Below are 25,173 nucleotides of genomic sequence, written 5' to 3'. Positions count from 1 at the left end.
ACTGGAGCTGTGAAAGGCATCCAAAAGGGAGTGCAAAAGTGCCACAACATGGCTGCTTTCATGGCTTTCTCCTTGGCAAGAAGCCTAACACCAGGCTGATTTACCTTCCCAGGGTTAGTGTGAGGCTTAGGCCTAGGGCTAGGATTTTTAAAACTAGGAAGCCCTGTGCTCCAGGCACACTGCAGCTGTTAAAGGCATCCCAAGAGGGCCGCAAAAGTGACACAACTTGGCTGCCTCTGCTGCTATTCTCATGAGTCCATCCCGAACCATAGGCTGATTTTCCTTCCTAGGGTTAGGGTTAGAGTTACGCTTAGGGTTAGGGGTTTTTTTTAACCAGAAAGCCCTGAGTTCCAAGGACACAGCAGCTGCGAAGGACTACCCAAGAGGAGCGCAAAAGTGCCACAACATGGCTGCCTCCAGCGCTTTTTCCTTGGGACCATCATGCACCCTAGGCGGATTTACTTGCCTCCAGTTGCAGCTATGGGCACGCCAAGGGATAGGGTTTTTAAATCAGTAAAAACTCCAGACCCAGTGCAGCTGCCAAAGGCTTCCCAAGGGCAGCCAAAAATTGCCTCAACATGCTCCCTCCAGCGCTTTTTTCCTTGCGAACATCCCTATACCTAGGCTGATTTATCTGCCTAGGGTTAGGGTTAGGTTTCAGCCTAGGGAGAGGATTTTTTAAAACAGGAAGCCCTGAGTTCCAGGGGCACTGCAGCTGCCAAAGGCATCCCAAAGGGAGCGCAGAAGTGCCACAACTTGGCTGTGTCCAGAGCTTTTTCCTTGGGACCATCCCGAAACGAAGGCTGATTTAGAAGCCTCCAGTTAGGGCTAAAGTTGTGGTTTTTTAAACCAGGAAGCCCTGTGCTCCAAGCACACTGCAGCTGTGAAAGGCATGCCAAGGGGAGCGCAAAAGTGCCACAACTTGGCTGCCTCCGCTGCTATTTCCATGAGACCATCCCGAAGCATAGGCTGACTTTCCGTCCTAGGGTTGAGGTTTGAGTTACGCCTAGGGTTAGTGTCCTTTTAACCAGAAAGCCCTGAGTTCCAAGAACACAGCAGCTGCGAAGGACTAGGCAAGAAGAGCGCAAAAGTACCACAACATGCCTGCCTCCACAGCTTTTTCCTTGGGGACATCCCTAATTCCTGGCTCATTTGCCTTTCTCGTCTTAGGGTTGGTGTTAGGCCTAGGGCTAGGATTTTTAAAATCAGGAAGCCCAGACCTCTAGGCACACTGGAGCTGTGAAAGGCATCCAAAAGGGAGTGCAAAAGTGCCACAACATGGCTGCTTTCATGGCTTTCTCCTTGGCAAGAAGCCTAACACCAGGCTGATTTACCTTCCCAGGGTTAGTGCGAGGCTTAGGCCTAGGGCTAGGATTTTTAAAACTAGGAAGCCCTGTGCTCCAGGCACACTGCAGCTGTTAAAGGCATCCCAAGAGGGCCGCAAAAGTGACACAACTTGGCTGCCTCTGCTGCTATTCTCATGAGTCCATCCCGAACCATAGGCTGATTTTCCTTCCTAGGGTTAGGGTTAGAGTTACGCTTAGGGTTAGGGGTTTTTTTTAACCAGAAAGCCCTGAGTTCCAAGGACACAGCAGCTGCGAAGGACTACCCAAGAGGAGCGCAAAAGTGCCACAACATGGCTGCCTCCAGCGCTTTTTCCTTGGGACCATCATGCACCCTAGGCGGATTTACTTGCCTCCAGTTGCAGCTATGGGCACGCCAAGGGATAGGGTTTTTTAATCAGTAAAAACTCCAGACCCAGTGCAGCTGCCAAAGGCTTCCCAAGGGCAGCCAAAAATTGCCCAACATGCTCCCTCCAGCGCTTTTTTCCTTGGGAACATCCCTATACCAAGGCTGATTTATCTGCCTAGGGTTAGGGTTAGGGTTCAGCCTAGGGAGAGGATTTTTTAAAACAGGAAGCCCTGAGTTCCAGGGGCACTGCAGCTGCCAAAGGCATCTCAAAGGGAGCGCAGAAGTGCCACAACATGGCTGCTTTCATGGCTTTTTCCTTGGGACCATCCCGAAACGAAGGCTGATTTAGAAGCCTCCAGTTAGGGCTAAAGTTGTGGTTTTTTAAACCAGGAAGCCCTGTGCTCCAAGCACACTGCAGCTGTGAAAGGCATGCCAAGGGGAGCGCAAAAGTGCCACAACTTGGCTGCCTCCGCTGCTATTTCCATGAGACCATCCCGAAGCATAGGCTGACTTTCCGTCCTAGGGTTGAGGTTTGAGTTACGCCTAGGGTTAGTGTCCTTTTAACCAGAAAGCCCTGAGTTCCAAGAACACAGCAGCTGCGAAGGACTAGGCAAGAAGAGCGCAAAAGTACCACAACATGCCTGCCTCCACAGCTTTTTCCTTGGGGACATCCCTAATTCCTGGCTCATTTGCCTTTCTCGTCTTAGGGTTGGCGTTAGGCCTAGGGCTAGGATTTTTAAAATCAGGAAGCCCAGACCTCTAGGCACACTGGAGCTGTGAAAGGCATCCAAAAGGGAGTGCAAAAGTGCCACAACATGGCTGCTTTCATGGCTTTCTCCTTGGCAAGAAGCCTAACACCAGGCTGATTTACCTTCCCAGGGTTAGTGTGAGGCTTAGGCCTAGGGCTAGGATTTTTAAAACTAGGAAGCCCTGTGCTCCAGGCACACTGCAGCTGTTAAAGGCATCCCAAGAGGGCCGCAAAAGTGACACAACTTGGCTGCCTCTGCTGCTATTCTCATGAGTCCATCCCGAACCATAGGCTGATTTTCCTTCCTAGGGTTAGGGTTAGAGTTACGCTTAGGTTTAGGGGTTTTTTTTAACCAGAAAGCCCTGAGTTCCAAGGACACAGCAGCTGCGAAGGACTACCCAAGAGGAGCGCAAAAGTGCCACAACATGGCTGCCTCCAGCGCTTTTTCCTTGGGACCATCATGCACCCTAGGCGGATTTACTTGCCTCCAGTTGCAGCTATGGGCACGCCAAGGGATAGGGTTTTTAAATCAGTAAAAACTCCAGACCCAGTGCAGCTGCCAAAGGCTTCCCAAGGGCAGCCAAAAATTGCCTCAACATGCTCCCTCCAGCGCTTTTTTCCTTGGGAACATCCCTATACCTAGGCTGATTTATCTGCCTAGGGTTAGGGTTAGGGTTCAGCCTAGGGAGAGGATTTTTTAAAACAGGAAGCCCTGAGTTCCAGGGGCACTGCAGCTGCCAAAGGCATCCCAAAGGGAGCGCAGAAGTGCCACAACTTGGCTGTGTCCAGAGCTTTTTCCTTGGGACCATCCCGAAACGAAGGCTGATTTAGAAGCCTCCAGTTAGGGCTAAAGTTGTGGTTTTTTAAACCAGGAAGCCCTGTGCTCCAAGCACACTGCAGCTGTGAAAGGCATGCCAAGGGGAGCGCAAAAGTGCCACAACTTGGCTGCCTCCGCTGCTATTTCCATGAGACCATCCCGAAGCATAGGCTGACTTTCCGTCCTAGGGTTGAGGTTTGAGTTACGCCTAGGGTTAGTGTCCTTTTAACCAGAAAGCCCTGAGTTCCAAGAACACAGCAGCTGCGAAGGACTAGGCAAGAAGAGCGCAAAAGTACCACAACATGCCTGCCTCCACAGCTTTTTCCTTGGGGACATCCCTAATTCCTGGCTCATTTGCCTTTCTCGTCTTAGGGTTGGTGTTAGGCCTAGGGCTAGGATTTTTAAAATCAGGAAGCCCAGACCTCTAGGCACACTGGAGCTGTGAAAGGCATCCAAAAGGGAGTGCAAAAGTGCCACAACATGGCTGCTTTCATGGCTTTCTCCTTGGCAAGAAGCCTAACACCAGGCTGATTTACCTTCCCAGGGTTAGTGTGAGGCTTAGGCCTAGGGCTAGGATTTTTAAAACTAGGAAGCCCTGTGCTCCAGGCACACTGCAGCTGTTAAAGGCATCCCAAGAGGGCCGCAAAAGTGACACAACTTGGCTGCCTCTGCTGCTATTCTCATGAGTCCATCCCGAACCATAGGCTGATTTTCCTTCCTAGGGTTAGGGTTAGAGTTACGCTTAGGGTTAGGGGTTTTTTTTAACCAGAAAGCCCTGAGTTCCAAGGACACAGCAGCTGCGAAGGACTACCCAAGAGGAGCGCAAAAGTGCCACAACATGGCTGCCTCCAGCGCTTTTTCCTTGGGACCATCATGCACCCTAGGCGGATTTACTTGCCTCCAGTTGCAGCTATGGGCACGCCAAGGGATAGGGTTTTTTAATCAGTAAAAACTCCAGACCCAGTGCAGCTGCCAAAGGCTTCCCAAGGGCAGCCAAAAATTGCCCAACATGCTCCCTCCAGCGCTTTTTTCCTTGGGAACATCCCTATACCAAGGCTGATTTATCTGCCTAGGGTTAGGGTTAGGGTTCAGCCTAGGGAGAGGATTTTTTAAAACAGGAAGCCCTGAGTTCCAGGGGCACTGCAGCTGCCAAAGGCATCTCAAAGGGAGCGCAGAAGTGCCACAACATGGCTGCTTTCATGGCTTTTTCCTTGGGACCATCCCGAAACGAAGGCTGATTTAGAAGCCTCCAGTTAGGGCTAAAGTTGTGGTTTTTTAAACCAGGAAGCCCTGTGCTCCAAGCACACTGCAGCTGTGAAAGGCATGCCAAGGGGAGCGCAAAAGTGCCACAACTTGGCTGCCTCCGCTGCTATTTCCATGAGACCATCCCGAAGCATAGGCTGACTTTCCGTCCTAGGGTTGAGGTTTGAGTTACGCCTAGGGTTAGTGTCCTTTTAACCAGAAAGCCCTGAGTTCCAAGAACACAGCAGCTGCGAAGGACTAGGCAAGAAGAGCGCAAAAGTACCACAACATGCCTGCCTCCACAGCTTTTTCCTTGGGGACATCCCTAATTCCTGGCTCATTTGCCTTTCTCGTCTTAGGGTTGGCGTTAGGCCTAGGGCTAGGATTTTTAAAATCAGGAAGCCCAGACCTCTAGGCACACTGGAGCTGTGAAAGGCATCCAAAAGGGAGTGCAAAAGTGCCACAACATGGCTGCTTTCATGGCTTTCTCCTTGGCAAGAAGCCTAACACCAGGCTGATTTACCTTCCCAGGGTTAGTGTGAGGCTTAGGCCTAGGGCTAGGATTTTTAAAACTAGGAAGCCCTGTGCTCCAGGCACACTGCAGCTGTTAAAGGCATCCCAAGAGGGCCGCAAAAGTGACACAACTTGGCTGCCTCTGCTGCTATTCTCATGAGTCCATCCCGAACCATAGGCTGATTTTCCTTCCTAGGGTTAGGGTTAGAGTTACGCTTAGGTTTAGGGGTTTTTTTTAACCAGAAAGCCCTGAGTTCCAAGGACACAGCAGCTGCGAAGGACTACCCAAGAGGAGCGCAAAAGTGCCACAACATGGCTGCCTCCAGCGCTTTTTCCTTGGGACCATCATGCACCCTAGGCGGATTTACTTGCCTCCAGTTGCAGCTATGGGCACGCCAAGGGATAGGGTTTTTAAATCAGTAAACCCTGAGCTCCAGACCCAGTGCAGCTGCCAAAGGCTTCCCTAAGGGCAGCCAAAAACTGCCTCAACATGCTCCCTCCAGCGCTTTTTTCCTTGCGAACATCCCTATACCAAGGCTGATTTATCTGCCTAGGGTTAGGGTTAGGGTTCAGCCTAGGGAGAGGATTTTTTAAAACAGGAAGCCCTGAGTTCCAGGGGCACTGCAGCTGCCAAAGGCATCTCAAAGGGAGCGCAGAAGTGCCACAACATGGCTGCTTTCATGGCTTTTTCCTTGGGACCATCCCGAAACGAAGGCTGATTTAGAAGCCTCCAGTTAGGGCTAAAGTTGTGGTTTTTTAAACCAGGAAGCCCTGTGCTCCAAGCAGACTGCCGCTGTGAAAGGCATGCCAAGGGGAGCGCAAAAGTGACACAACTTGGCTGCCTCCGCTGCTATTTCCGTGAGACCAGCCCGAAGCATAGGCTGACTTTCCGTCCTAGGGTTGAGGTTTGAGTTACGCCTAGGGTTAGTGTCCTTTTAACCAGAAAGCCCTGAGTTCCAAGAACACAGCAGCTGCGAAGGACTAGGCAAGAAGAGCGCAAAAGTACCACAACATGCCTGCCTCCACAGCTTTTTCCTTGGGGACATCCCTAATTCCTGGCTGATTTGCCTTTCTCGTCTTAGGGTTGGCGTTAGGCCTAGGGCTAGGATTTTTAAAATCAGGAAGCCCAGACCTCTAGGCACACTGGAGCTGTGAAAGGCATCCAAAAGGGAGTGCAAAAGTGCCACAACATGGCTGCTTTCATGGCTTTCTCCTTGGCAAGAAGCCTAACACCAGGCTGATTTACCTTCCCAGGGTTAGTGCGAGGTTTAGGCCTAGGGCTAGGATTTTTAAAACTAGGAAGCCCTGTGCTCCAGGCACACTGCAGCTGTTAAAGGCATCCCAAGAGGGCCGCAAAAGTGACACAACTTGGCTGCCTCTGCTGCTATTCTCATGAGTCCATCCCGAACCATAGGCTGATTTTCCTTCCTAGGGTTAGGGTTAGAGTTACGCTTAGGGTTAGGGGTTTTTTTTAACCAGAAAGCCCTGAGTTCCAAGGACACAGCAGCTGCGAAGGACTACCCAAGAGGAGCGCAAAAGTGCCACAACATGGCTGCCTCCAGCGCTTTTTCCTTGGGACCATCATGCACCCTAGGTGGATTTACTTGCCTCCAGTTGCAGCTATGGGCACGCCAAGGGATAGGGTTTTTAAATCAGTAAAAACTCCAGACCCAGTGCAGCTGCCAAAGGCTTCCCAAGGGCAGCCAAAAATTGCCTCAACATGCTCCCTCCAGCGCTTTTTTCCTTGGGAACATCCCTATACCTAGGCTGATTTATCTGCCTAGGGTTAGGGTTAGGGTTCAGCCTAGGGAGAGGATTTTTTAAAACAGGAAGCCCTGAGTTCCAGGGGCACTGCAGCTGCCAAAGGCATCCCAAAGGGAGCGCAGAAGTGCCACAACTTGGCTGTGTCCAGAGCTTTTTCCTTGGGACCATCCCGAAACGAAGGCTGATTTAGAAGCCTCCAGTTAGGGCTAAAGTTGTGGTTTTTTAAACCAGGAAGCCCTGTGCTCCAAGCACACTGCAGCTGTGAAAGGCATGCCAAGGGGAGCGCAAAAGTGCCACAACTTGGCTGCCTCCGCTGCTATTTCCATGAGACCATCCCGAAGCATAGGCTGACTTTCCGTCCTAGGGTTGAGGTTTGAGTTACGCCTAGGGTTAGTGTCCTTTTAACCAGAAAGCCCTGAGTTCCAAGAACACAGCAGCTGCGAAGGACTAGGCAAGAAGAGCGCAAAAGTACCACAACATGCCTGCCTCCACAGCTTTTTCCTTGGGGACATCCCTAATTCCTGGCTGATTTGCCTTTCTCGTCTTAGGGTTGGTGTTAGGCCTAGGGCTAGGATTTTTAAAATCAGGAAGCCCAGACCTCTAGGCACACTGGAGCTGTGAAAGGCATCCAAAAGGGAGTGCAAAAGTGCCACAACATGGCTGCTTTCATGGCTTTCTCCTTGGCAAGAAGCCTAACACCAGGCTGATTTACCTTCCCAGGGTTAGTGTGAGGCTTAGGCCTAGGGCTAGGATTTTTAAAACTAGGAAGCCCTGTGCTCCAGGCACACTGCAGCTGTTAAAGGCATCCCAAGAGGGCCGCAAAAGTGACACAACTTGGCTGCCTCTGCTGCTATTCTCATGAGTCCATCCCGAACCATAGGCTGATTTTCCTTCCTAGGGTTAGGGTTAGAGTTACGCTTAGGGTTAGGGGTTTTTTTTAACCAGAAAGCCCTGAGTTCCAAAAACACAGCAGCTGCGAAGGACTACCCAAGATGAGCGCAAAAGTGCCACAACATGGCTGCCTCCAGCGCTTTTTCCTTGGGACCATCATGCACCCTAGGCGGATTTACTTGCCTCCAGTTGCAGCTATGGGCACGCCAAGGGATAGGGTTTTTAAATCAGTAAACCCTGAGCTCCAGACCCAGTGCAGCTGCCAAAGGCTTCCCTAAGGGCAGCCAAAAACTGCCTCAACATGCTCCCTCCAGCGCTTTTTTCCTTGCGAACATCCCTATACCAAGGCTGATTTATCTGCCTAGGGTTAGGGTTAGGGTTCAGCCTAGGGAGAGGATTTTTTAAAACAGGAAGCCCTGAGTTCCAGGGGCACTGCAGCTGCCAAAGGCATCTCAAAGGGAGCGCAGAAGTGCCACAACATGGCTGCTTTCATGGCTTTTTCCTTGGGACCATCCCGAAACGAAGGCTGATTTAGAAGCCTCCAGTTAGGGCTAAAGTTGTGGTTTTTTAAACCAGGAAGCCCTGTGCTCCAAGCACACTGCAGCTGTGAAAGGCATGCCAAGGGGAGCGCAAAAGTGCCACAACTTGGCTGCCTCCGCTGCTATTTCCATGAGACCATCCCGAAGCATAGGCTGACTTTCCGTCCTAGGGTTGAGGTTTGAGTTACGCCTAGGGTTAGTGTCCTTTTAACCAGAAAGCCCTGAGTTCCAAGAACACAGCAGCTGCGAAGGACTAGGCAAGAAGAGCGCAAAAGTACCACAACATGCCTGCCTCCACAGCTTTTTCCTTGGGGACATCCCTAATTCCTGGCTCATTTGCCTTTCTCGTCTTAGGGTTGGTGTTAGGCCTAGGGCTAGGATTTTTAAAATCAGGAAGCCCAGACCTCTAGGCACACTGGAGCTGTGAAAGGCATCCAAAAGGGAGTGCAAAAGTGCCACAACATGGCTGCTTTCATGGCTTTCTCCTTGGCAAGAAGCCTAACACCAGGCTGATTTACCTTCCCAGGGTTAGTGCGAGGCTTAGGCCTAGGGCTAGGATTTTTAAAACTAGGAAGCCCTGTGCTCCAGGCACACTGCAGCTGTTAAAGGCATCCCAAGAGGGCCGCAAAAGTGACACAACTTGGCTGCCTCTGCTGCTATTCTCATGAGTCCATCCCGAACCATAGGCTGATTTTCCTTCCTAGGGTTAGGGTTAGAGTTACGCTTAGGGTTAGGGGTTTTTTTTAACCAGAAAGCCCTGAGTTCCAAGGACACAGCAGCTGCGAAGGACTACCCAAGAGGAGCGCAAAAGTGCCACAACATGGCTGCCTCCAGCGCTTTTTCCTTGGGACCATCATGCACCCTAGGCGGATTTACTTGCCTCCAGTTGCAGCTATGGGCACGCCAAGGGATAGGGTTTTTAAATCAGTAAAAACTCCAGACCCAGTGCAGCTGCCAAAGGCTTCCCAAGGGCAGCCAAAAATTGCCTCAACATGCTCCCTCCAGCGCTTTTTTCCTTGGGAACATCCCTATACCTAGGCTGATTTATCTGCCTAGGGTTAGGGTTAGGGTTCAGCCTAGGGAGAGGATTTTTTAAAACAGGAAGCCCTGAGTTCCAGGGGCACTGCAGCTGCCAAAGGCATCCCAAAGGGAGCGCAGAAGTGCCACAACTTGGCTGTGTCAAGAGCTTTTTCCTTGGGACCATCCCGAAACGAAGGCTGATTTAGAAGCCTCCAGTTAGGGCTAAAGTTGTGGTTTTTTAAACCAGGAAGCCCTGTGCTCCAAGCACACTGCAGCTGTGAAAGGCATGCCAAGGGGAGCGCAAAAGTGCCACAACTTGGCTGCCTCCGCTGCTATTTCCATGAGACCATCCCGAAGCATAGGCTGACTTTCCGTCCTAGGGTTGAGGTTTGAGTTACGCCTAGGGTTAGTGTCCTTTTAACCAGAAAGCCCTGAGTTCCAAGAACACAGCAGCTGCGAAGGACTAGGCAAGAAGAGCGCAAAAGTACCACAACATGCCTGCCTCCACAGCTTTTTCCTTGGGGACATCCCTAATTCCTGGCTCATTTGCCTTTCTCGTCTTAGGGTTGGTGTTAGGCCTAGGGCTAGGATTTTTAAAATCAGGAAGCCCAGACCTCTAGGCACACTGGAGCTGTGAAAGGCATCCAAAAGGGAGTGCAAAAGTGCCACAACATGGCTGCTTTCATGGCTTTCTCCTTGGCAAGAAGCCTAACACCAGGCTGATTTACCTTCCCAGGGTTAGTGTGAGGCTTAGGCCTAGGGCTAGGATTTTTAAAACTAGGAAGCCCTGTGCTCCAGGCACACTGCAGCTGTTAAAGGCATCCCAAGAGGGCCGCAAAAGTGACACAACTTGGCTGCCTCTGCTGCTATTCTCATGAGTCCATCCCGAACCATAGGCTGATTTTCCTTCCTAGGGTTAGGGTTAGAGTTACGCCTAGGGTTAGGGGGTTTTTTTAACCAGAAAGCCCTGAGTTCCAAAAACACAGCAGCTGCGAAGGACTACCCAAGAGGAGCGCAAAAGTGCCACAACATGGCTGCCTCCAGCGCTTTTTCCTTGGGACCATCATGCACCCTAGGCGGATTTACTTGCCTCCAGTTGCAGCTATGGGCACGCCAAGGGATAGGGTTTTTAAATCAGTAAACCCTGAGCTCCAGACCCAGTGCAGCTGCCAAAGGCTTCCCTAAGGGCAGCCAAAAACTGCCTCAACATGCTCCCTCCAGCGCTTTTTTCCTTGCGAACATCCCTATACCAAGGCTGATTTATCTGCCTAGGGTTAGGGTTAGGGTTCAGCCTAGGGAGAGGATTTTTTAAAACAGGAAGCCCTGAGTTCCAGGGGCACTGCAGCTGCCAAAGGCATCTCAAAGGGAGCGCAGAAGTGCCACAACATGGCTGCTTTCATGGCTTTTTCCTTGGGACCATCCCGAAACGAAGGCTGATTTAGAAGCCTCCAGTTAGGGCTAAAGTTGTGGTTTTTTAAACCAGGAAGCCCTGTGCTCCAAGCAGACTGCCGCTGTGAAAGGCATGCCAAGGGGAGCGCAAAAGTGCCACAACTTGGCTGCCTCCGCTGCTATTTCCATGAGACCAGCCCGAAGCATAGGCTGACTTTCCGTCCTAGGGTTGAGGTTTGAGTTACGCCTAGGGTTAGTGTCCTTTTAACCAGAAAGCCCTGAGTTCCAAGAACACAGCAGCTGCGAAGGACTAGGCAAGAAGAGCGCAAAAGTACCACAACATGCCTGCCTCCACAGCTTTTTCCTTGGGGACATCCCTAATTCCTGGCTGATTTGCCTTTCTCGTCTTAGGGTTGGCGTTAGGCCTAGGGCTAGGATTTTTAAAATCAGGAAGCCCAGACCTCTAGGCACACTGGAGCTGTGAAAGGCATCCAAAAGGGAGTGCAAAAGTGCCACAACATGGCTGCTTTCATGGCTTTCTCCTTGGCAAGAAGCCTAACACCAGGCTGATTTACCTTCCCAGGGTTAGTGCGAGGCTTAGGCCTAGGGCTAGGATTTTTAAAACTAGGAAGCCCTGTGCTCCAGGCACACTGCAGCTGTTAAAGGCATCCCAAGAGGGCCGCAAAAGTGACACAACTTGGCTGCCTCTGCTGCTATTCTCATGAGTCCATCCCGAACCATAGGCTGATTTTCCTTCCTAGGGTTAGGGTTAGAGTTACGCCTAGGGTTAGGGGTTTTTTTAACCAGAAAGCCCTGAGTTCCAAGGACACAGCAGCTGCGAAGGACTACCCAAGAGGAGCGCAAAAGTGCCACAACATGGCTGCCTCCAGCGCTTTTTCCTTGGGACCATCATGCACCCTAGGCTGATTTACTTGCCTCCAGTTGCAGCTATGGGCACGCCAAGGGATAGGGTTTTTAAATCAGTAAACCCTGAGCTCCAGACCCAGTGCAGCTGCCAAAGGCTTCCCAAGGGCAGCCAAAAATTGCCTCAACATGCTCCCTCCAGCGCGTTTTTCCTTGGGAACATCACTATACCGAGCCTGATTTATCTGCCTAGGGTTAGGGTTAGGGTTCAGCCTAGGGAGAGGATTTTTTAAAACAGGAAGCCCTGAGTTCCAGGGGCACTGCAGCTGCCAAAGGCATCCCAAAGGGAGCGCAGAAGTGCCACAACTTGGCTGTGTCAAGAGCTTTTTCCTTGGGACCATCCCGAAACGAAGGCTGATTTAGAAGCCTCCAGTTAGGGCTAAAGTTGTGGTTTTTTAAACCAGGAAGCCCTGTGCTCCAAGCACACTGCAGCTGTGAAAGGCATGCCAAGGGGAGCGCAAAAGTGCCACAACTTGGCTGCCTCCGCTGCTATTTCCATGAGACCATCCCGAAGCATAGGCTGACTTTCCTTCCTAGGGTTGAGGTTTGAGTTACGCCTAGGGTTAGTGTCCTTTTAACCAGAAAGCCCTGAGTTCCAAGAACACAGCAGCTGCGAAGGACTAGGCAAGAAGAGCGCAAAAGTACCACAACATGCCTGCCTCCACAGCTTTTTCCTTGGGGACATCCCTAATTCCTGGCTGATTTGCCTTTCTCGTCTTAGGGTTGGCGTTAGGCCTAGGGCTAGGATTTTTAAAATCAGGAAGCCCAGACCTCTAGGCACACTGGAGCTGTGAAAGGCATCCAAAAGGGAGTGCAAAAGTGCCACAACATGGCTGCTTTCATGGCTTTCTCCTTGGCAAGAAGCCTAACTCCAGGCTGATTTACCTTCCCAGGGTTAGTGTGAGGCTTAGGCCTAGGGCTAGGATTTTTAAAACTAGGAAGCCCTGTGCTCCAGGCACACTGCAGCTGTTAAAGGCATCCCAAGAGGGCCGCAAAAGTGACACAACTTGGCTGCCTCTGCTGCTATTCTCATGAGTCCATCCCGAACCATAGGCTGATTTTCCTTCCTAGGGTTAGGGTTGGAGTTACGCCTTGGGTTAGGGGTTTTTTTAACCAGAAAGCCCTGAGTTCCAAAAACACAGCAGCTGCGAAGGACTACCCAAGAGGAGCGCAAAAGTGCCACAACATGGCTGCCTCCAGCACTTTTTCCTTGGGACCATCATGCACCCTAGGCGGATTTACTTGCCTCCAGTTGCAGCTATGGGCACGCCAAGGGATAGGGTTTTTAAATCAGTAAACCCTGAGCTCCAGACCCAGTGCAGCTGCCAAAGGCTTCCCAAGGGCAGCCAAAAACTGCCTCAACATGCTCCCTCCAGCGCTTTTTTCCTTGCGAACATCCCTATACCAAGGCTGATTTATCTGCCTAGGGTTAGGGTTAGGGTTCAGCCTAGGGAGAGGATTTTTTAAAACAGGAAGCCCTGAGTTCCAGGGGCACTGCAGCTGCCAAAGGCATCCCAAAGGGAGCGCAGAAGTGCCACAACTTGGCTGTGTCAAGAGCTTTTTCCTTGGGACCATCCCGAAACGAAGGCTGATTTAGAAGCCTCCAGTTAGGGCTAAAGTTGTGGGTTTTTAAACCAGGAAGCCCTGTGCTCCAAGCACACTGCAGCTGTGAAAGGCATGCCAAGGGGAGCGCAAAAGTGCCACAACTTGGCTGCCTCCGCTGCTATTTCCATGAGACCATCCCGAAGCATAGGCTGACTTTCCTTCCTAGGGTTGAGGTTTGAGTTACGCCTAGGGTTAGTGTCCTTTTAACCAGAAAGCCCTGAGTTCCTAGAACACAGCAGCTGCGAAGGACTACCCAAGAGGAGCGCAAAAGTGCCACAACATGGCTGCCTCCAGCGCTTTTTCCTTGGGACCATCATGCACCCTAGGCGGATTTACTTGCCTCCAGTTGCAGCTATGGGCACGCCAAGGGATAGGGTTTTTAAATCAGTAAACCCTGAGCTCCAGACCCAGTGCAGCTGCCAAAGGCTTCCCAAGGGCAGCCAAAAATTGCCTCAACATGCTCCCTCCAGCGCTTTTTTCCTTGCGAACATCCCTATACCTAGGCTGATTTATCTGCCTAGGGTTAGGGTTAGGGTTCAGCCTAGGGAGAGGATTTTTTAAAACAGGAAGCCCTGAGTTCCAGGGGCACTGCAGCTGCCAAAGGCATCCCAAAGGGAGCGCAGAAGTGCCACAACTTGGCTGTGTCAAGAGCTTTTTCCTTGGGACCATCCCGAAACGAAGGCTGATTTAGAAGCCTCCAGTTAGGGCTAAAGTTGTGGTTTTTTAAACCAGGAAGCCCTGTGCTCCAAGCACACTGCAGCTGTGAAAGGCATCCCAAGGGGAGCGCAAAAGTGCCACAACTTGGCTGCCTCCGCTGCTATTTCCATGAGACCATCCCGAAGCATAGGCTGACTTTCCGTCCTAGGGTTGAGGTTTGAGTTACGCCTAGGGTTAGTGTCCTTTTAACCAGAAAGCCCTGAGTTCCAAGAACACAGCAGCTGCGAAGGACTAGGCAAGAAGAGCGCAAAAGTACCACAACATGCCTGCCTCCACAGCTTTTTCCTTGGGGACATCCCTAATTCCTGGCTGATTTGCCTTTCTCGTCTTAGGGTTGGCGTTAGGCCTAGGGCTAGGATTTTTAAAATCAGGAAGCCCAGACCTCTAGGCACACTGGAGCTGTGAAAGGCATCCAAAAGGGAGTGCAAAAGTGCCACAACATGGCTGCTTTCATGGCTTTCTCCTTGGCAAGAAGCCTAACTCCAGGCTGATTTACCTTCCCAGGGTTAGTGTGAGGCTTAGGCCTAGGGCTAGGATTTTTAAAACTAGGAAGCCCTGTGCTCCAGGCACACTGCAGCTGTTAAAGGCATCCCAAGAGGGCCGCAAAAGTGACACAACTTGGCTGCCTCTGCTGCTATTCTCATGAGTCCATCCCGAACCATAGGCTGATTTTCCATCCTAGGGTTAGGGTTAGAGTTACGCCTAGGGTTAGGGGTTTTTTTAACCAGAAAGCCCTGAGTTCCAAGGACACAGCAGCTGCGAAGGACTACCCAAGAGGAGCGCAAAAGTACCACAACATGGCTGCCTCCAGCGCTTTTTCCTTGGGACCATCATGCACCCTAGGCGGATTTACTTGCCTCCAGTTGCAGCTATGGGCACGCCAAGGGATAGGGTTTTTAAATCAGTAAACCCTGAGCTCCAGACCCAGTGCAGCTGCCAAAGGCTTCCCAAGGGCAGCCAAAAATTGCCTCAACATGCTCCCTCCAGCGCTTTTTTCCTTGCGAACATCCCTATACCAAGGCTGATTTATCTGCCTAGGGTTAGGGTTAGGGTTCAGCCTAGGGAGAGGATTTTTTAAAACAGGAAGCCCTGAGTTCCAGGGGCACTGCAGCTGCCAAAGGCATCCCAAGGGGAAAGCAGAAGTGCCACAACTTGGCTGTGTCCAGAGCTTTTTCCTTGGGACCATCCCGAAACGAAGGCTGATTTAGAAGCCTCCAGTTAGGGCTAAAGTTGTGGTTTTTTAAACCAGGAAGCCCTGTGCTCCAAGCACACTGCCGCTGTGAAAGGCATCCCAAGGGGAGCGCAAAAGTGCCACAACTTGGCTGCCTCTGCTGCTATTTCCATGAGACCATCCCGAAGCATAGGCTGACTTTCCGTCCTAGGGTTGAGGTTTGAGTTGCGCCTAGGGTTAGTGTCCTTTTAACCAGAAAGCCCTGAGTTCCAAGAACACAGCAGCTGCGAAGGACTAGGCAAGAAGAGCACAAAAGTACCACAACATGCCTGCCTCCACAGCTTTTTCCTTGGGGACATCCCTAATTCCTGGCTGATTTGCCTTTCTCGTCTTAGGGTTGGCGTTAGGCCTAGGGCTAGGTCTTTTAAAATCAGGAAGCCCAGACCTCTAGGCACACTGGAGCTGTGAAAGGCATCCAAAAGGGTGTGCAAAAGTGCCACAACATGGCTGCTTTCACAGCTTTTTCCTAAGGAAGTACCCTTATACCCGGCTGATTTACCTTCCTAGGGTTACTGTTAGGCTTAGGCCTAGGACTTTTAAAACCAGGAAGGCCTGTGCTCCAAGCACACTGCAGCTGTGAAAGGCATCCAAAGGGGAGCGCAAAAGTGCCACAACATGGCTGTCTCCACAGCTTTTTCCTTGGGATAATTCCTAAACCCAGGCTGATTTAAATGGCCAGGGTTAGGGTTAGGGCTACGCCTAGGTGTAGAGCTTTTTTAACCAGCAAGCTCTGAGCTCCAGGCACACAGCAGCTGCAAAAGGCATCCAGAAGGGAGCACAAAAGTGCCAGAAAATGGCTGCCTCCACACGTTTTCATTGGCACCATTGCTAAGCCTAGGCTGAATTACCTGCCTCCAGTCCCAGCTAGGGACATGGTTTTTTAAACCAGGAAGCCCTGAGCTCCAGGCACATGGCAGCTGTGAAAGGCATCCCAAGGGGGGTACAAAAGTGCAACAACATGGCAGCTTTCACAGCTTTTTCCTTGGCACCATCCCTATACCTAGTCGGATTTATCTGCCTAGGGTTAGGGTCAGGGTTCAGCCTAGGGCTAGGATTTTTTTAACCAGGAAGCCCTGAGTTCCAGGCTTACTGCAGCTGCCAAAGGCATCTCAAAGGGAGCGCAGAAGTGCCACAACATGGCTGCTTTCATGGCTTTTTCCTTCGGAAGAACCCTAATACCCGGCTGATTTACCTTCCTAGGGTTACTGTTATGCTTAGGCCTAGGACTTTTAAAACCAGGAAGCCCAGTGCTCCAGGCACACGGCAGCTGTTCAAGGCATCCCAAGGGGAGCGCAAAAGTGCCACAACTTGGCTGCCTCCGCTGCTATTTCCATGAGACCATCCCGAAGCATAGGCTGACTTTCCGTCCTACGGTTGAGGTTTGAGTTACGCCTAGGGTTAGTGTCCTTTTAACCAGAAAGCCCTGAGTTCCAAGAACACAGCAGCTGCGAAGGACTAGGCAAGAAGAGCGCAAAAGTACCACAACATGCCTGCCTCCACAGCTTTTTCCTTGGGGACATCCCTAATTCCTGGCTCATTTGCCTTTCTCGTCTTAGGGTTGGCGTTAGGCCTAGGGCTAGGATTTTTAAAATCAGGAAGCCCAGACCTCTAGGCACACTGGAGCTGTGAAAGGCATCCAAAAGGGAGTGCAAAAGTGCCACAACATGGCTGCTTTCATGGCTTTCTCCTTGGCAAGAAGCCTAACACCAGGCTGATTTACCTTCCCAGGGTTAGTGTGAGGCTTAGGCCTAGGGCTAGGATTTTTAAAACTAGGAAGCCCTGTGCTCCAGGCACACTGCAGCTGTTAAAGGCATCCCAAGAGGGCCACAAAAGTGACACAACTTGGCTGCCTCTGCTGCTATTCTCATGAGTCCATCCCGAACCATAGGCTGATTTTCCTTCCTAGGGTTAGGGTTAGAGTTACGCTTAGGGTTAGGGGTTTTTTTTAACCAGAAAGCCCTGAGTTCCAAGGACACAGCAGCTGCGAAGGACTACCCAAGAGGAGCGCAAAAGTGCCACAACATGGCTGCCTCCAGCGCTTTTTCCTTGGGACCATCATGCACCCTAGGCGGATTTACTTGCCTCCAGTTGCAGCTATGGGCACGCCAAGGGATAGGGTTTTTAAATCAGTAAAAACTCCAGACCCAGTGCAGCTGCCAAAGGCTTCCCAAGGGCAGCCAAAAATTGCCTCAACATGCTCCCTCCAGCGCTTTTTTCCTTGGGAACATCCCTATACCTAGGCTGATTTATCTGCCTAGGGTTAGGGTTAGGGTTCAGCCTAGGGAGAGGATTTTTTAAAACAGGAAGCCCTGAGTTCCAGGGGCACTGCAGCTGCCAAAGGCATCTCAAAGGGAGCGCAGAAGTGCCACAACATGGCTGCTTTCATGGCTTTTTCCTTGGGACCATCCCGAAACGAAGGCTGATTTAGAAGCCTCCAGTTAGGGCTAAAGTTGTGGTTTTTTAAACCAGGAAGCCCTGTGCTCCAAGCACACTGCAGCTGTGAAAGGCATGCCAAGGGGAGCGCAAAAGTGCCACAACTTGGCTGCCTCCGCTGCTATTTCCATGAGACCATCCCGAAGCATAGGCTGACTTTCCGTCCTAGGGTTGAGGTTTGAGTTACGCCTAGGGTTAGTGTCCTTTTAACCAGAAAGCCCTGAGTTCCAAGAACACAGCAGCTGCGAAGGACTAGGCAAGAAGAGCGCAAAAGTACCACAACATGCCTGCCTCCACAGCTTTTTCCTTGGGGACATCCCTAATTCCTGGCTCATTTGCCTTTCTCGTCTTAGGGTTGGCGTTAGGCCTAGGGCTAGGATTTTTAAAATCAGGAAGCCCAGACCTCTAGGCACACTGGAGCTGTGAAAGGCATCCAAAAGGGAGTGCAAAAGTGCCACAACATGGCTGCTTTCATGGCTTTCTCCTTGGCAAGAAGCCTAACACCAGGCTGATTTACCTTCCCAGGGTTAGTGTGAGGCTTAGGCCTAGGGCTAGGATTTTTAAAACTAGGAAGCCCTGTGCTCCAGGCACACTGCAGCTGTTAAAGGCATCCCAAGAGGGCCGCAAAAGTGACACAACTTGGCTGCCTCTGCTGCTATTCTCATGAGTCCATCCCGAACCATAGGCTGATTTTCCTTCCTAGGGTTAGGGTTAGAGTTACGCCTAGGGTTAGGGGTTTTTTTAACCAGAAAGCCCTGAGTTCCAAAAACACAGCAGCTGCGAAGGACTACCCAAGAGGAGCGCAAAAGTGCCACAACATGGCTGCCTCCAGCGCTTTTTCCTTGGGACCATCATGCACCCTAGGCGGATTTACTTGCCTCCAGTTGCAGCTATGGGCACGCCAAGGGATAGGGTTTTTAAATCAGTAAACCCTGAGCTCCAGACCCAGTGCAGCTGCCAAAGGCTTCCCTAAGGGCAGCCAAAAACTGCCTCAACATGCTCCCTCCAGCGCTTTTTTCCTTGCGAACATCCCTATACCAAGGCTGATTTATCTGCCTAGGGTTAGGGTTAGGGTTCAGCCTAGGGAGAGGATTTTTTAAAACAGGAAGCCCTGAGTTCCAGGGGCACTGCAGCTGCCAAAGGCATCTCAAAGGGAGCGCAGAAGTGCCACAACATGGCTGCTTTCATGGCTTTTTCCTTGGGACCATCCCGAAACGAAGGCTGATTTAGAAGCCTCCAGTTAGGGCTAAAGTTGTGGTTTTTTAAACCAGGAAGCCCTGTGCTCCAAGCACACTGCAGCTGTGAAAGGCATCCCAAGGGGAGCGCAAAAGTGCCACAACTTGGCTGCCTCCGCTGCTATTTCCATGAGACCATCCCGAAGCATAGGCTGACTTTCCTTCCTAGGGTTGAGGTTTGAGTTACGCCTAGGGTTAGTGTCCTTTTAACCAGAAAGCCCTGAGTTCCAAGAACACAGCAGCTGCGAAGGACTAGGCAAGAAGAGCGCAAAAGTACCACAACATGCCTGCCTCCACAGCTTTTTCCTTGGGGACATCCCTAATTCCTGGCTCATTTGCCTTTCTCGTCTTAGGGTTGGCGTTAGGCCTAGGGCTAGGATTTTTAAAATCAGGAAGCCCAGACCTCTAGGCACACTGGAGCTGTGAAAGGCATCCAAAAGGGAGTGCAAAAGTGCCACAACATGGCTGCTTTCATGGCTTTCTCCTTGGCAAGAAGCCTAACACCAGGCTGATTTACCTTCCCAGGGTTAGTGTGAGGCTTAGGCCTAGGGCTAGGATTTTTAAAACTAGGAAGCCCTGTGCTCCAGGCACACTGCAGCTGTTAAAGGCATCCCAAGAGGGCCGCAAAAGTGACACAACTTGGCTGCCTCTGCTGCTATTCTCATGAGTCCATCCCGAACCATAGGCTGATTTTCCTTCCTAGGGTTAGGGTTGGAGTTACGCCTTGGGTTAGGGGTTTTTTTAACCAGAAAGCCCTGAGTTCCAAAAACACAGCAGCTGCGAAGGACTACCCAAGAGGAGCGCAAAAGTGCCACAACATGGCTGCCTCCAGCGCTTTTTCCTTGGGACCATCATGCACCCTAGGCGGATTTACTTGCCTCCAGTTGCAGCTATGGGCACGCCAAGGGATAGGGTTTTTAAATCAGTAAACCCTGAGCTCCAGACCCAGTGCAGCTGCCAAAGGCTTCCCAAGGGCAGCCAAAAATTGCCTCAACATGCTCCCTCCAGCGCTTTTTTCCTTGCGAACATCCCTATACCAAGGCTGATTTATCTGCCTAGGGTTAGGGTTAGGGTTCAGCCTAGGGAGAGGATTTTTTAAAACAGGAAGCCCTGAGTTCCAGGGCCACTGCAGCTGCCAAATGCATCCCAAAGGGTGCGCAGAAGTGCCACAACTTGGCTGTGTCAAGAGCTTTTTCCTTGGGACCATCCCGAAACGAAGGCTGATTTAGAAGCCTCCAGTTAGGGCTAAAGTTGTGGTTTTTTAAACCAGGAAGCCCTGTGCTCCAAGCACACTGCAGCTGTGAAAGGCATGCCAAGGGGAGCGCAAAAGTGCCACAACTTGGCTGCCTCCGCTGCTATTTCCATGAGACCATCCCGAAGCATAGGCTGACTTTCCTTCCTAGGGTTGAGGTTTGAGTTACGCCTAGGGTTAGTGTCCTTTTAACCAGAAAGCCCTGAGTTCCAAGAACACAGCAGCTGCGAAGGACTAGGCAAGAAGAGCGCAAAAGTACCACAACATGCCTGCCTCCACAGCTTTTTCCTTGGGGACATCCCTAATTCCTGGCTCATTTGCCTTTCTCGTCTTAGGGTTGGCGTTAGGCCTAGGGCTAGGATTTTTAAAATCAGGAAGCCCAGACCTCTAGGCACACTGGAGCTGTGAAAGGCATCCAAAAGGGAGTGCAAAAGTGCCACAACATGGCTGCTTTCATGGCTTTCTCCTTGGCAAGAAGCCTAACACCAGGCTGATTTACCTTCCCAGGGTTAGTGTGAGGCTTAGGCCTAGGGCTAGGATTTTTAAAACTAGGAAGCCCTGTGCTCCAGGCACACTGCAGCTGTTAAAGGCATCCCAAGAGGGCCGCAAAAGTGACACAACTTGGCTGCCTCTGCTGCTATTCTCATGAGTCCATCCCGAACCATAGGCTGATTTTCCTTCCTAGGGTTAGGGTTGGAGTTACGCCTTGGGCTAGGGGTTTTTTTAACCAGAAAGCCCTGAGTTCCAAAAACACAGCAGCTGCGAAGGACTACCCAAGAGGAGCGCAAAAGTGCCACAACATGGCTGCCTCCAGCGCTTTTTCCTTGGGACCATCATGCACCCTAGGCGGATTTACTTGCCTCCAGTTGCAGCTATGGGCACGCCAAGGGATAGGGATTTTAAATCAGTAAACCCTGAGCTCCAGACCCAGTGCAGCTGCCAAAGGCTTCCCAAGGGCAGCCAAAAATTGCCTCAACATGCTCCCTCCAGCGCTTTTTTCCTTGCGAACATCCCTATACCAAGGCTGATTTATCTGCCTAGGGTTAGGGTTAGGGTTCAGCCTAGGGAGAGGATTTTTTAAAACAGGAAGCCCTGAGTTCCAGGGCCACTGCAGCTGCCAAATGCATCCCAAAGGGTGCGCAGAAGTGCCACAACTTGGCTGTGTCAAGAGCTTTTTCCTTGGGACCATCCCGAAACGAAGGCTGATTTAGAAGCCTCCAGTTAGGGCTAAAGTTGTGGTTTTTTAAACCAGGAAGCCCTGTGCTCCAAGCACACTGCAGCTGTGAAAGGCATGCCAAGGGGAGCGCAAAAGTGCCACAACTTGGCTGCCTCCGCTGCTATTTCCATGAGACCATCCCGAAGCATAGGCTGACTTTCCGTCCTAGGGTTGAGGTTTGAGTTACGCCTAGGGTTAGTGTCCTTTTAACCAGAAAGCCCTGAGTTCCAAGAACACAGCAGCTGCGAAGGACTAGGCAAGAAGAGCGCAAAAGTACCACAACATGCCTGCCTCCACAGCTTTTTCCTTGGGGACATCCCTAATTCCTGGCTGATTTGCCTTTCTCGTCTTAGGGTTGGCGTTAGGCCTAGGGCTAGGATTTTTAAAATCAGGAAGCCCAGACCTCTAGGCACACTGGAGCTGTGAAAGGCATCCAAAAGGGAGTGCAAAAGTGCCACAACATGGCTGCTTTCATGGCTTTCTCCTTGGCAAGAAGCCTAACACCAGGCTGATTTACCTTCCCAGGGTTAGTGCGAGGCTTAGGCCTAGGGCTAGGATTTTTAAAACTAGGAAGCCCTGTGCTCCAGGCACACTGCAGCTGTTAAAGGCATCCCAAGAGGGCCGCAAAAGTGACACAACTTGGCTGCCTCTGCTGCTATTCTCATGAGTCCATCCCGAACCATAGGCTGATTTTCCTTCCTAGGGTTAGGGTTAGAGTTACGCCTAGGGTTAGGGGTTTTTTTAACCAGAAAGCCCTGAGTTCCAAGGACACAGCAGCTGCGAAGGACTACCCAAGAGGAGCGCAAAAGTGCCACAACATGGCTGCCTCCAGCGCTTTTTCCTTGGGACCATCATGCACCCTAGGCTGATTTACTTGCCTCCAGTTGCAGCTATGGGCACGCCAAGGGATAGGGTTTTTAAATCAGTAAACCCTGAGCTCCAGACCCAGTGCAGCTGCCAAAGGCTTCCCAAGGGCAGCCAAAAATTGCCTCAACATGCTCCCTCCAGCGCGTTTTTCCTTGGGAACATCACTATACCGAGCCTGATTTATCTGCCTAGGGTTAGGGTTAGGGTTCAGCCTAGGGAGAGGATTTTTTAAAACAGGAAGCCCTGAGTTCCAGGGGCACTGCAGCTGCCAAAGGCATCCCAAAGGGAGCGCAGAAGTGCCACAACTTGGCTGTGTCAAGAGCTTTTTCCTTGGGACCATCCCGAAACGAAGGCTGATTTAGAAGCCTCCAGTTAGGGCTAAAGTTGTGGTTTTTTAAACCAGGAAGCCCTGTGCTCCAAGCACACTGCAGCTGTGAAAGGCATCCCAAGGGGAGCGCAAAAGTGCCACAACTTGGCTGCCTCCGCTGCTATTTCCATGAGACCATCCCGAAGCATAGGCTGACTTTCCTTCCTAGGGTTGAGGTTTGAGTTACGCCTAGGGTTAGTGTCCTTTTAACCAGAAAGCCCTGAGTTCCAAGAACACAGCAGCTGCGAAGGACTAGGCAAGAAGAGCGCAAAAGTACCACAACATGCCTGCCTCCACAGCTTTTTCCTTGGGGACATCCCTAATTCCTGGCTGATTTGCCTTTCTCGTCTTAGGGTTGGCGTTAGGCCTAGGGCTAGGATTTTTAAAATCAGGAAGCCCAGACCTCTAGGCACACTGGAGCTGTGAAAGGCATCCAAAAGGGAGTGCAAAAGTGCCACAACATGGCTGCTTTCATGGCTTTCTCCTTGGCAAGAAGCCTAACACCAGGCTGATTTACCTTCCCAGGGTTAGTGCGAGGCTTAGGCCTAGGGCTAGGATTTTTAAAACTAGGAAGCCCTGTGCTCCAGGCACACTGCAGCTGTTAAAGGCATCCCAAGAGGGCCGCAAAAGTGACACAACTTGGCTGCCTCTGCTGCTATTCTCATGAGTCCATCCCGAACCATAGGCTGATTTTCCTTCCTAGGGTTAGGGTTAGAGTTACGCCTAGGGTTAGGGGTTTTTTTAACCAGAAAGCCCTGAGTTCCAAGGACACAGCAGCTGCGAAGGACTACCCAAGAGGAGCGCAAAAGTGCCACAACATGGCTGCCTCCAGCGCTTTTTCCTTGGGACCATCATGCACCCTAGGCTGATTTACTTGCCTCCAGTTGCAGCTATGGGCACGCCAAGGGATAGGGTTTTTAAATCAGTAAACCCTGAGCTCCAGACCCAGTGCAGCTGCCAAAGGCTTCCCAAGGGCAGCCAAAAATTGCCTCAACATGCTCCCTCCAGCGCGTTTTTCCTTGGGAACATCACTATACCGAGCCTGATTTATCTGCCTAGGGTTAGGGTTAGGGTTCAGCCTAGGGAGAGGATTTTTTAAAACAGGAAGCCCTGAGTTCCAGGGGCACTGCAGCTGCCAAAGGCATCCCAAAGGGAGCGCAGAAGTGCCACAACTTGGCTGTGTCAAGAGCTTTTTCCTTGGGACCATCCCGAAACGAAGGCTGATTTAGAAGCCTCCAGTTAGGGCTAAAGTTGTGGTTTTTTAAACCAGGAAGCCCTGTGCTCCAAGCACACTGCAGCTGTGAAAGGCATCCCAAGGGGAGCGCAAAAGTGCCACAACTTGGCTGCCTCCGCTGCTATTTCCATGAGACCATCCCGAAGCATAGGCTGACTTTCCTTCCTAGGGTTGAGGTTTGAGTTACGCCTAGGGTTAGTGTCCTTTTAACCAGAAAGCCCTGAGTTCCAAGAACACAGCAGCTGCGAAGGACTAGGCAAGAAGAGCGCAAAAGTACCACAACATGCCTGCCTCCACAGCTTTTTCCTTGGGGACATCCCTAATTCCTGGCTGATTTGCCTTTCTCGTCTTAGGGTTGGCGTTAGGCCTAGGGCTAGGATTTTTAAAATCAGGAAGCCCAGACCTCTAGGCACACTGGAGACGTGAAAGGCATCCAAAAGGGAGTGCAAAAGTGCCACAACATGGCTGCTTTCATGGCTTTCTCCTTGGCAAGAAGCCTAACTCCAGGCTGATTTACCTTCCCAGGGTTAGTGTGAGGCTTAGGCCTAGGGCTAGGATTTTTAAAACTAGGAAGCCCTGTGCTCCAGGCACACTGCAGCTGTTAAAGGCATCCCAAGAGGGCCGCAAAAGTGACACAACTTGGCTGCCTCTGCTGCTATTCTCATGAGTCCATCCCGAACCATAGGCTGATTTTCCTTCCTAGGGTTAGGGTTGGAGTTACGCCTTGGGTTAGGGGTTTTTTTAACCAGAAAGCCCTGAGTTCCAAAAACACAGCAGCTGCGAAGGACTACCCAAGAGGAGCGCAAAAGTGCCACAACATGGCTGCCTCCAGCGCTTTTTCCTTGGGACCATCATGCACCCTAGGCGGATTTACTTGCCTCCAGTTGCAGCTATGGGCACGCCAAGGGATAGGGTTTTTAAATCAGTAAACCCTGAGCTCCAGACCCAGTGCAGCTGCCAAAGGCTTCCCAAGGGCAGCCAAAAACTGCCTCAACATGCTCCCTCCAGCGCTTTTTTCCTTGCGAACATCCCTATACCAAGGCTGATTTATCTGCCTAGGGTTAGGGTTAGGGTTCAGCCTAGGGAGAGGATTTTTTAAAACAGGAAGCCCTGAGTTCCAGGGGCACTGCAGCTGCCAAAGGCATCCCAAAGGGAGCGCAGAAGTGCCACAACTTGGCTGTGTCAAGAGCTTTTTCCTTGGGACCATCCCGAAACGAAGGCTGATTTAGAAGCCTCCAGTTAGGGCTAAAGTTGTGGGTTTTTAAACCAGGAAGCCCTGTGCTCCAAGCACACTGCAGCTGTGAAAGGCATGCCAAGGGGAGCGCAAAAGTGCCACAACTTGGCTGCCTCCGCTGCTATTTCCATGAGACCATCCCGAAGCATAGGCTGACTTTCCTTCCTAGGGTTGAGGTTTGAGTTACGCCTAGGGTTAGTGTCCTTTTAACCAGAAAGCCCTGAGTTCCTAGAACACAGCAGC

Source organism: Ammospiza nelsoni, chromosome 13 (genome assembly GCF_027579445.1).
Source record: "Ammospiza nelsoni isolate bAmmNel1 chromosome 13, bAmmNel1.pri, whole genome shotgun sequence".
NCBI lineage: Eukaryota > Metazoa > Chordata > Aves > Passeriformes > Passerellidae > Ammospiza > Ammospiza nelsoni.
The sequence above is the reverse complement of the archived record's forward strand: the minus strand, read 5'-3'. Positions refer to the sequence as shown.